Source organism: Ovis aries, chromosome 3, assembly GCF_016772045.2.
Source record: "Ovis aries strain OAR_USU_Benz2616 breed Rambouillet chromosome 3, ARS-UI_Ramb_v3.0, whole genome shotgun sequence".
NCBI lineage: Eukaryota > Metazoa > Chordata > Mammalia > Artiodactyla > Bovidae > Ovis > Ovis aries.
This window is the reverse complement of record NC_056056.1, coordinates 217626935-217639348: the sequence shown is the minus strand read 5'-3', so window position 1 is coordinate 217639348 and position 12414 is coordinate 217626935. Positions and strand designations below refer to the sequence as shown.

The 12414-nt window shown below is 42.7% G+C and overlaps 1 protein-coding gene across 4 annotated transcripts in view; it reads left to right on the top strand.

Moving 5' to 3' along the window:
- MRTFA (myocardin related transcription factor A) overlaps window positions 1-12414 on the top strand; it is a 166464-nt gene that overhangs the window by 77346 nt on the left and 76704 nt on the right. The window contains exon 1 of one of the 4 annotated variants that reach the window (XM_027968132.3): window positions 1-12414. This exon is cut by the window's left edge and continues 17062 nt beyond it; it is cut by the window's right edge and continues 14882 nt beyond it. The exons of the other annotated variants lie outside the window; for them this stretch is intronic. The gene's annotated coding sequence lies outside the window, so the exon portion shown is untranslated. 4 annotated transcript variants of the gene reach the window in all.

Here is a 12414-nt window from a genome sequence, read left to right as displayed (position 1 = left end):
ACCTCCTGCTCGTTTTCCTTTTTTTGCTTTCTAGGTTCCATCCTCACCTCTCCTTCCTCGGTGTTTCAGAGATGCCCCTCTACCGTGCCCCTCCCCTCTGGTTATTTCCATTCTTTCTCGTCCTCTCTTCCTGATTTATACTTGGAGATTATATGTTTACTTACGTGGCTGTTTGATTAATGTGTGGTTCCCTCAGTACTTCATCAACTCTATGAAGGCCTTACCTGTTACTTTTAATTTTATCTTAATTTTAATTTTATTTTACCTGTTATTATTAATTTTGTTTTGTTTTATATCTAGCATCTACCTAGTTTGCTGGGTAGTAGCTGCTGTGTAAATGTACATTAATGAGTGAATGAAGTTAACATGAAATATTGGAGACATTGGGAAGATGAAAGCCACTCTTGGAACATTTGGTATTAGGGTCTCTAACCCAAGTATTTCTTGAAGAGCAAGCACATCCTTAGTAACCGCTAAGGATGACTCGTCAGTTCCTTTATAAGATGTAGAGGGTCAAGGATTTTTGTACCATCCTTCCCTCTCCATCATTCACTTTGAGAAAAGTCATTCTCAGCTTTTGTGAAATTGTCAGCATATATAACGTACAGAGTATTTGTATCTCTTATCACTAGGTACACTTCCGCCCTGGACTGGACCAGAAGTCATCTCTTGCTTCGAGTGAGGAGCTAGTACATATTCGGGAGCATTGTGTTTTGGCTAATTGATTAGAGGATTTAATTTTTTTCTTTTTAGTATGCTTAGTTTTATCTCAGGCCTTGTGAGATCATAATGGTATTTTTAAGTCAAAGGAGTTAACAATTTTTAGTAAGTGGCAAGGATTCATTGTGAAATTTAAAAGCTCAGGCTCAAACCAAGAGTTCAGTGTTGGACTACTTCTGCTTCTTACCCATTGATTTCTTACCTCCTGCTTCTCAGAGTGCTTTTGCAGGTGAAGGTTGACAAGTTTTGTGAGATACAAGGTGCTGCTGAAAGCTCTTGTCTCAGTGGACTCAGTTTCAGAAATTCATAAGGACATCAGACAGCTTTAAACTTGGTGTGTTTGTAGTGGGACTAAAGTACCACAAAAGACTTCTTGCCTTGAAAAACTTTCCTTTCTTCTAATTTCTTTCTTTTGTTACTGTAGGCTTTCTAAATCTTCTGTTTTCTTTGGAGGCGTTTGGAAATTTCTTTTCCTAGTAAAGGGGTTACATAAAATAAGACTTAGAAAATTTATAGTTTAACAAATGCTCTTGTAAACTATTCTTAATAAAGACAGATTAGTTAAAGTTTACAAATTACTTTAAAGATGCAGATTGCTAAGTGGTGGTGTTATGCGTTCTTTGCTTTCCAGAGTGTCATCCCTTTTAGCCCTGTAGCTACATATCAAGAAGCTACATGTTCAGTCATAAAGCATTAGCTTCTGCCAACATTACATCAGCTCTGCAAAACCTCATTGGCTAATTATCCCCTGGGACTAGAACATGGATTTGGCAGCTTGTGAAAGCTGCTATTTCCAATTTCTCCCTTCCTGGCTGTGACATATCCCAAAGGAATGAAGTTGAGAAATAACCATCTTCTGAAAGCTCTCAGCCTCTCATTCCCACAGTAGTTCTCATGGTCAGGGATAGACGGTCCCTTCTTCCACTTGAGGAGTCCTCGTAGCTGATGATATAGACCTCACGTAGTGGCCAAGGCACCCTGCATGAGGCATGGAAGAGTGATGACAAGGAGCCTTGCATCCCTTGAGAAATGTTTCTGGGTGGCTGTCTACAAGGATCCTAGGACTTTGGTTGGGATCTTCTTTATATTACCGAAATCGAAGAAGCTAGAAGTCCTGGATTGGGAACCGTATGTGATTATCATCTGTGTTAGTTGACATTCTGTGTAAGAATTAGTGTAGACATTTAACACCTCCTTTAATGAGCATCTATAAAGTAACTTTCTTGAGAGCAGCTGTGGATAGTTGAAAGAACTGTATGATCTTAAGCAACACTCTTAATCTCCTTTAGTCTCAATATTTGCACCATAAAGTAAAGATGCAGTACTTGCGTCATTTTCTACAGAAGGTGTCATAAGGGTGGAATGAGATCGCACACGTGAAACGTGGCACCAGGATCGCCACTGACCTGCTCCGCACCCTGTGCAGGGGGCCCATTTTAGGTTCCCCCTTACTTGACCTTTCTTTACCATTTGACCCTATTCAGTGCTCTCTTCTTACTCTGTACTGCTCAGGGTTCTTTTGTGTAGTTTCAGTTAAGCTAAGCATAAAACCGGGTTTTTGGAGGAGTCTTGGACAGTTACATCTGTTGGATCATCAAAAAAGCAAGAGCATTCCAGTGCACCAGCCCCAAGCATCTCCTCCTGCTTTATTGACTATGCCAAAGCCTTTGACTGTGTGGATCAAAACAGACTGTGGAAAATTCTTAAAGAGATGGGAATACCAAACTGCCTTACCTGCCTCTTGAGAAATCTGTATGCAGGTCAAGAAGCAACAGTTGAAACCGGACATGGAACAAAAGACTGGTTCCAGATTGGGAAAGGAGTATGTCAAGGCTGTATATTGTCACCCTTCTTATTTAACTTGTATGCAGAGTACATCATGAGAAATGCTGGTCTGGATGAAGCGCAAGCTGGAATCAAGAGTGCCAGAAGAAATATCAATAACCTCAGATATGCAGGTGACACCACCCTTATGGCAGAAAGTGAAGAGGAACTGAAGAGCCTCTTGATGAAAGTGAAAGAGGAGAGTGAAAAAGTTGGCTTAAAGCTCAACATTCAGAAAACTAAGATCATGGCATCCAGTCCTATCATTTCATGGCAGATAGATGGGGTAACAATGGAAACAGTGAGAGACTTTATTTTGGGGGAGCTCCAAAATCACTGCAGATGGTGACTGCAGCCATGAAATTAAAAGAGACTTGCTCCTTGGAAGAAAAGCTATGACAAACCTAGACAGCATATTAAAGAGCAGAGAAAGTCCATCTAGTCAAAGCTATGATTTTTCCAGTAGTCATGTATGGATGTGAGAGTTGGACTATAGAGAAAGCTGAGCACTGAAGAATTGATGCTTTTGAACTGTGGTGTTGGAGAAGACTCTTGAGAGTCCCTTGGACTGCAGAGAGATCCAACCAGTCCACCCTAAAGGAATTCAGTCCTTAATATTCATTGGAAGGTGAAGCTAAAACTCCAGTACTTTGGCCACCTGATGTGAAGAACTGACTCATTGGAAAAGACCCTGATGCTGGGAAAGATCGAAGGCAGGAGGAGAAGGGGACGACAGAGGATGAGATGGTTGGATGGCATCAAGGACTTGATGGACATGAGTTTGAGCAAGCTCCGGGGGTTAGTGATGGACAGGGAAGCCTGGCGTGCTGCAGTCCATGGGGTTGCAAAGAGTCGAACATGGCTGAGCGACTGAACTGAATTGAACTGGATAGTTATTATTGAATAGTGCACAGCCTTAATGAGATGCGAAAGTGAAAGTGTTAGTCGCTCAGTCGTGTCCGAATCTTTGTGACCACAAAGATTGGACTATAGCCCACCGAATCCTCTGTTCATGGGATTTCTCAGGCATGAATACTGGAGTGGGTTGCCATTGCTTTCTCCAAAGGATCTTCCTGACCCAGGCATCAAACCTGGGTCTCCCACATTACAGGCAGATTCTTCACCATCTGAGCCACCAGGGAGGGACTTAATAAGGAGGCTGGTTATCAAAGGTCAGCAAGTGGGCGAGGTGAGACATAGCGAAGACCAAGTCCCAGAACTTGTCTGCTGAGAACTCTGACTGGCACCGCTGCTGGCCTGGTCTCCAGCGAGCGCCTGCAGCCTGTGGCAGTGTCACCAGCAGATACTTGCCGCAGTGCCGTGGGTGGTTTCTGAGTGTATGTTCCATCTTTGTGTCATTTTCCCCAATTTTTCAGTACCCTAAATAGGAGGATCTGATTGGCTGGATGTGGGCTGTATCTGTGAGCCAGATGCCAGGGGGCAGAGACAGGGACTCTGTGTTCCTCTGCAGCTTCTGTAGTAGGAAGAGAGGCCTGCCTTCCCCTGTCTAGGGACTTACCCCAAATAGGAAAGGTATTCGGATCTGGGCACCTAAACTACAGACACCATTCTCTCTTTAACTTGCCTCCTACTTCTCTGTCCTCTTTTCAATCTCTTTTCCAGTCTTCTCTTCTTCTCCTGTCCCTTAAATGTCAGGTTTTCCCAGGGATAATCCTTGACCCATTTCCTTCTCAGTTTCCACGTTCTCTCTAGCAGCGTCATCCCAACTCATGGCTTCAGCTTCTGCTTCTTCAGAATGTCCACACCTGTATCTCTAGCCCCACCGTATTTCCTGAGCTTCACTTAACCTACTGCGTCTTCCCACTGGACATCTAGGTGGCCACATGCACTTCAGGCTGGCCAGACTTAAAGTTGCTGCTCCCTGCCCCTGTGGCAGCCCTTTATCCCCTGCCTTGGGAGCATTGGTCTCACCGGGAAATGGGGAGTCATTCTCAGCTCCTGTTTGCCGAGGTTCCTCGCACGTGTTTGGGCTCTGAGCTCTGTAGGCTTTACCTTTATTTTGACTTCTCATATCTTGTCTCGCTGCCCTAGATCCGACTGTCGTGGCTTCTCACTATAGTTTCAGGGAACCTTCTTTTTGGTCTCTCTGCCTAAAATCTGGCTCTTCTCTAATTTGGCCTCATACAGCTGCCACTATACTTTTTCTGACAATTCTAATCATTGTATTCTCCTCAGAATGCTTCAGTTTCTTATAGGGTGAAACTCAGACTTTGATACTCAAGCTGTTATATTGTTTATTTGGCTGCTGATTTGGTCATCTCCTCTCACTTCTAACTTCACAGTCTTCAGCAATGATGAACTGCTTTTAGTTTCCAGAACATTCTGTGCTCTTCTAATTTTCTGTTCCTTTGCATACAATCTTCCCTCTGCCTCGACCATTCCTCTCTCCATTTGTCAGCCTTCTAACTTCTGCTTTTAAGTCCCGACTCCAGGGCTCCCTCTTCTGAGATGCATGCTGTCTTTGACTCCAGATGGGGTTAGTGCCCTTCCTCTTGTGTTCTCCCTCTGCTTGGGACAGACCACCTGAAATGCAGGAGACCTGGTTTCAACCCCTGACTTGAGAAGATGCCTTGGAGAAGAGAAGGGCAACCCACCCCAGTATTCTTGCTTGGAAAATCCCATGGACAGAGGAGCCTGGTGGGCTACAGTCCATGGGGTCACGAAGAGGCGGACACGACTGAGTGACTAACACACCGGAAGGTTAATTTTCTTATGTCATTGTTCCTAGCAGATCTCAGCAGTAAGCTCCTTGAATGTAGGGGTGGCGTCTTCTTTCTCTGTCCTCAGTTCTGTCACACAGCATACCTGTCATAGTCATTTTTATTTAAGGACTAAATGAATGAAAGCATTTTGAGAAGTGAAGCGCTGTACAAATGTAACAGTATTTTTATCAGTAGCATTTTCCTGTAAGCATTAGGCCTTTCCTAACTCTGAATTTCTGTGACCTGTAGATCAGGTCTGAGGGCACAGTTCTGGTTTTGTTTCATTCTTCTCTCTGTCTGCAGGTGACCAGAGGTCCAGGAGCCCTCCCAGCCCCTCAGATGAGTTTGCCTTCTCTGTGATCAGCCTGATCCTCTTTCCCTGAGAAGCTGATTAAACATCCTTCACTTTGGTTTTCCCAGCCTTCCACCTTGATACATATTTTAATCCTAAATAGTGATTTGCCTCACGTGTGACTCCATTTCTTTACCCCACCGCCACCAGTTTGACTACTTAGCTTTAGTAGCTCTAGTTATCATAAATTATATAGTGGCTGGAGGTGAGCAGTATTAGTATTCTGGAGCTTCTCTCAAGGACCTCAGGAATGTCTGTCCATTGTGCTGGGCTGCTGCTTCTGCAGTTGCCTTTTCTCCCACCCCGCAGCTCTCGCCCCAGTTCTGTGCTCCTACTAGTGGCCTTGGCAGAGCAAACAGTCTATAGTTTAATTTCACTCACACTTTATTTTTTAGAACTTGGCTGTTGTCTCTTGATTTATTGCACTGGGAAGAATAAGTTTTTATTTATTTATTTTTTCTTGTTCCTCCCTCTGAGGGAGCCTGCGTCATTGAGAAATGTTTAACCTCGTGGCCTTGCATTGGGGCTGGAAATCTGCCTAAGGGAACTTGAACTGGTAGTGTTTTTACTCAGATTCCTCCTTAAGAGGGGGGTGGGGGGATTTCAGCAGAGCCTGCCAAGACAGAAAGATGTTGGGAAATTTTTTTTAACAGCAAAGTATTTGAGGAGTTTTTCGGAGAGATGCTTAGGCATTTTGAAATCCCTATGGGAGCAAGCTGTAGTTTCTACCAGGTAAAAGTAAAAATTCAGGCTGAAAAACAGCTTTTCAGGTATGTGGTGTGTTGTTATAAGAAAACTTTGACTAGCTGGATGAGAAAGAAAAGCTAACCAGAGAGTCTGAGGAGTTTAGAAACTTTGACCTAGGGAAAGTAGTGGTAGGCCGAGGCAGATCTCTATGGACTGTGGGAAGAATTTGGCTCTTTATCAATTCTGGATTAGCCTAAGAGTCGATCATCCCAGGGATTTTCTTTGGCAAGCCTCTCTTTGAAATTCTTACTGATGTTGTCACTCTGTTCTATTTACAAAAGCACTTTGTTGATACAAACAAGGTATTTGCCCAGTGAAAGAGTTCAAATAGATGATCTTTTGTGCCCAAACAATGATCTCCCTATTAGGAGAAGGTGTGAACCAGTAAAGGTTTAGAATATGACTACCTCTGCTTATTTTTATCTTTGTGTCACTGATGAGGAAAAGTTATACAGTTGTTTGTCAGTATGGGATGATAAGCTGGGCAAGCCTTAGACCCTGACAAGGGAAGACTTGTGCAGTTAGACCATTTGTGGCAACCTTATGACTACCTGTACAACTGGCAGCAACCGCACAGTAGTTAATATGAGGATAGGTGTGCCCGGACCAGCGGGTTGTCTCTCTGTGCACTGGCGTTTCTGTTATTCTGGGTGATTGAGGGTTGATAATGTGCATGGGCTAATGAAATCTCTTATCAGCAAGTATTTATTTATTACTGATTTTATTTATATACCCACACACACATATATATATGCACATAACACTCTGATAGGATTCCTGAGAAGTGTAAAGGAATGATTCTGAGACTCAAGAAATTTGCATTCTTGTTGGAGATACTGTGGTTATTGAGGATTATAAAATCCTAAGAAAAAAGAAGGAAATGAGGTCAGGAAAACTTCACAGTGGAGATAAGATTAGAGCTGGACCTTAGAGGAAAAGTGCTGCTAGGGTAGATGAGGAGTCGAAGGTGGGAACATTTGAATCCCATGCTGTTCAGGCAGATGGAGTATCCTAAGGCAAGCTTTGGAAACTAGATGAGGCTGGTATGTAAGGAAGAATAAGGCTTTCACCTTGATCAGAATAGGAGGTACAGGAGAGCTGAAAGGGAAGACTGGGTTGAATAGGTAATAAGGAGCTGGATAATTGAAGATCCTGAATGTTAAATTGGACAGTTTGGCCTTTAACGGATAGTGGGGAGTCATTATAAACTCTTGAGTAATTATTTATCAGTCCATTTCTTTCAGTAATTATCTTTTAAAGTTTTTGTTGAAATCATAGATTCATAGGCAGTTGTAAGATATAATACAGAGAGATCCCTTGTACACAATAATTACTTTTTTTAAAAAAGAGCCAAATTTGTAAGCGTCACTTGAAAGCTCACATAAACCTGTAAAGATGTGGCTGCCTTTCACCAACATACAGGAAAAGGACACATATATACATCATTTTTAATAGATACTATATAACAAAATATGAAGCGTATAATGTGTGTCCTGAGGGCAGGGCTCTTAGAGAAGCAATGAATTGCTTTGGGCTGGGGTTTGGGGAAGGCTGCATGGTGCCGGTGCCACGTGAAATGATTCTCTCAGCCCCTGGCATGTCCCAGGGCCATGCCAGGGGTACAGGAGTGAACTACGCAGACATGGCTCTTGTCCTTGTGCAGCCTGAAGTTTGTTGGTGAAGGCAGACCAGTAATTACAGTAACAGAGAATGGGAGTCATAATGGGAAATTCAGAGTGCCGTGGGAGAGCAGTGCAGAGGGATCCCAACAAAGCCAGGGTATGTTGCAGGAAGGCCTCTTAGAGGGATGTTTAAGCAGTGATCTGAGGGATGGTCCAGCAGAAAGAACACCGTGAAGATCTGATGGTGGGAAGTAAAACAGCACCTTCAGGGAACTCATGGACTTCTGTTACATCTGTGTGTAGAGACTGGTGGAATATCATAGATTTGAGGGTGGGCTCTAGAACCTGACTGCTTGGATTTACATCCTGGCCCTACTGCTTACTGATTGCCCTTGGACAGTTATTTAGTTGTGCCTCAGTTTTCCCATCTGAAAACAAGCATAGCTGTAATTCCTACCCCATAGATTAGGGTTAAATGATCTCAGACATGTAATACCCCCAGATTAGTGCCTGGCACACAGCAAGTGCTCAGTGCATATTAGCTATTACTGCTGTCGCTGTGACTACAGCTATAAAACATAGAATGATACATGGTAAGAGTAGCTCACAGATATGAGGGCGTTTTAAAAGTCATGTTAGGAGTTTGGACGTTATCCTAAGAGCAGTGAGACGTCACTAAAGGGCTTTCAGTAGAGACATGACATCAGATTTGCACTTTAGAACAATTCTTCTGGTTTCAGTGAGAAGATGAATTGCAGGGGCCTAAGAAAGAACCTACCTGCCAATGCAGGAGACACAGGTTTGATCCCTGGGTGGGGAAGATCCCCTGGAGTAGGAAATGGTAAACCACTCCAGTATTCTTGCCTGGAGAATCCCATGGACAGAGGAGCCTGGCAGGTGCCAGTCCTTAGGGTTGTATGGAGTTGGACATGACGGAAGCAACTGAGCACGCACCGAAGAAAGAAGACAGGGAGACCAAGTAAGAAGCAGTCTCAGGATCCAGGTGAGGGGCCTCAGTCTTGAAGAAACAGTTTGGTTGAAGAGGCCACGTAGACTTCCCAGTTCTGGAGGTAGATCTCTCATGGAGTTTAGGTCTGTTGGTAAGAGGGAGGCCTAAAAGGGACGTAGTGACAATGAGAAAATATGTAACACAATATTAGGAATGATGAGTGCTGTTTTGAAAAGTAGAGAAAGGGGACAGATGATAAGAGCTTGTAACTAATTTAGAAATGGTGGTCATGGGAATTCCCTGGCAGTCCAGTGGTTAAGACTCTGCACTTTCACTCCCCAGAGTTGTGGGTTCAGTCCCTAATTGAGGAACTAAGATCCTGCAAACTGTGGGGTAAGGCCTGGGAAAAAAAAAGGTGGTCAAGGAGGGCCTTTCTGAGGAAGTGACATTTAAGCAGAGATGTGAATGAAGTGAGGGTTTTTCCTGGGGAAACACTTTCCAGGCACAAGTGTGATCATGCTTAGCATGTTCGCTAGCAAGGACTGTAGGGGAATATTAGGAACGCGTGTGCCACAAGGACAGAGATCCTGTTCACCGAAAATTGCCTTGAGCAGACCTGGCATGTACCCTCAACAAATACTTGTTGAATGAATGGATGGGCAGATAGATAGGTTGGATTTCAGATGAATGAACAAATAGATGATACATTCTCCCAAAGAAGCCTGGAAGCCAGGAAGAGGGGGAGAAAGTTGTAGGTAAGCTTCCCAACTAGTGTTTTTTTCTTAAGACAGATTAAGAGAAAGGGCGCTGGAGCTAGACCTCAGATCCTGGCTTTGCCATCTGCTAGATGTATGACCTTAGGCAAATTACTTATCTTCTTGGTACCTCAGTTTCTTCATCTGAAAAATGGGAACAACAGTAGTACCTTCCTCATAGTGTCATTGCAGAGTTTCTCAGCCTCAGCACCATCGACATTTGGGGCTGAATCGTTCCATGTTGGGGAATTGTGGAGGGCGTCCTGTGCTTTGTAGAGTGTTTAGCAGTTCACGTGGCTGCTGTACCTACTAGATGCCAGTAGCACCCTCCAGTTACAACAAGCAAACATGTCTCTCGATATTTCTATTTGTCTCCTTCTGGGCAGTCACCCTGACTGAGAACCCTGGGTTTGTGTGAGGATTAAAGGAGTTGATATGTAAAGCATCTAGAACAGTACCTGGCACGTGAGCTGTTACTAAAATTAGCATAGTATGGCAGAAAGTGAAGAGGAGCTAAAAGCCTCTTGATGAAAGTGAAAGAGGAGAGCGAAAAAGTTGGCTTAAAGCTCAACATTCAGAAAACGAAGATCATGGCATCCGGTCCCATCACTTCATAGCAAATAGATGGGGAAACAGTGTCAGACTTAATTTTTTTGGGCTCCAAAATCACTGCAGATGGTGACTGCAGCCATGAAATTAAAAGATGCTTACTCCTTGGAAGGAAAGTTATGACCAACCTAGATAGTATATTCAAAAGCAGAGACATTACTTTGCCGACTAAGGTCCGTCTAGTCAAGGCTATGGTTTTTCCTGTGGTCATGTATGGATGTGAGAGTTGGACTGTGAAGAAGGCTGAGTGCCGAAGAATTGATGCTTTTGAACTGTGGTGTTGGAGAAGACTCTTGAGAGTCCCTTGGACTGCAAGGAGATCCAACCAGTCCATCCTAAAGGAGATCAACCCTGGGATTTCTTTGGAAGGAGTGATGCTAAAGCTGAAACTCCAGTACTTTGGCCACCTCATGCGAAGAGTTGACTCATTGGAAAAGACTCTGATGCTGGGAGGGATTAGGGGCAGGAGGAGAAGGGGATGACCAAGGATGAGATGGCTGGATGGCATTACGGACTCGATGGACCTGAGTCTGAGTGAACTCCAGGAGATGGTGATGGACAGGGAGGCCTGGTGTGCTGCGATTCATGGGGTCGCAAAGAGTCGGACACGACTGAGCAACTGAACTGAACTTCTAGGGAAGAATAGTGTTTCTCCTAGACAGTTAAGTTTCCCATTTGATTAAGTAAATTATAAAAACTTTAAAGCACAGATGCTGATGGAGTATTTAAAAATTGATTTGTGTGTCTCCAATTAAATTTATTTATGCATGCTATCACTTTCTGTGGGTTGAACTCATTCTCTTCATTCAGGAACCTCTGGCCCTACCTTTACATACAAAAATGTATCTCAATTGGAAGCTTCTTTAAAGTGGAGGAATGTTAACAATAGGTTCTTGCCACAGAAACTGTGATTTGGGGCCAGTTTTTTATGATGTAAGAATTTGGTTTCTAATATTAACATGCACTTCTATTGGGGTACACAGTGGTTTTCAACAGCTGTTAATGGAAACCATCATCTGTCGTAGTCAACTCACCAGCCATATCAGCATGCTCAGTATTTATTGTATTTGGCTGTTGAAGAATTGAAATAATATTGTGTTCAAGAACGTTTTGTGGTTTTAAATGTTTTTCCAGTGTCATTGGGAAACAGTTGACATATATCACTGTGTAAATTTAAAGTAAACAGCGTGATGGTTTCGTTTACATATATTCTGAGATGATTACCAAAATAGCTTGAGCAAACATCCATCTTCTCATATGGTACAATAAAAAGTAAGATGAAAAAAGGAAAAAAAAAATCTCATTGTGATGAGAACTCTTAGGATTCACTCTCTTAACAACTCTCCTGTATATCATACAGTGGTGTTAACTATCGTTACCCTGTTGCAGTCATGGTTATATTTTAGAGAGTCAGTTTTTGTGTGTTTCATCTGTGCTTGCTGGTAGCTGGTGCATTGGATTAACGTTTTGTAAACAGTGTTTACCCTCTGTATATATTAACTCTGCTTAAGCTGTGAAAGTGGTGATAAATTGGGGAGGATGTTGTTGTTTTAGAAACATGGTATAGAAAAACATCAGCTGATGAATGTGGCAGTCAGAATGAGATAACTGAATAAATCTTTTAAAATCATAAAATCAGGAACGAGACAGGGATGCTCCCACTCGGCACTTTATTCAACACAGCATTGGCAATCTTAGCCACAGTAATCAGACAAGAAAAAGAAATAAAAGGAATCTGAATCGGAAAGGAAGAAGTAAAACTGTCACTGTTTGCAAATGACATGATACTGTACATAGAAAATCCTAAAGATGCCATCAGAAAACTATTGAAGCTCATCAGTGAGTTTGGTAAAGGTTTTGTATATAAAATTAATATAGAGAAATCTTACATTTATATACAAGATATACACTAACAGTGAACTATCAGAAGTGAAAGAAGCAAGTATTTTTACCATCACATCAAAAAGAATGAAATACCAAGGAATGAACCTGCCTAAGGTGGTAAAAGACCTGTCCTCAGAAAACTATAAGATACTGTTGATAGAAGTTGAAGACGACAAACACATGGAAAGAGATACCATGTTCTTGGATTGGAAGAATTAATATTGTTAAA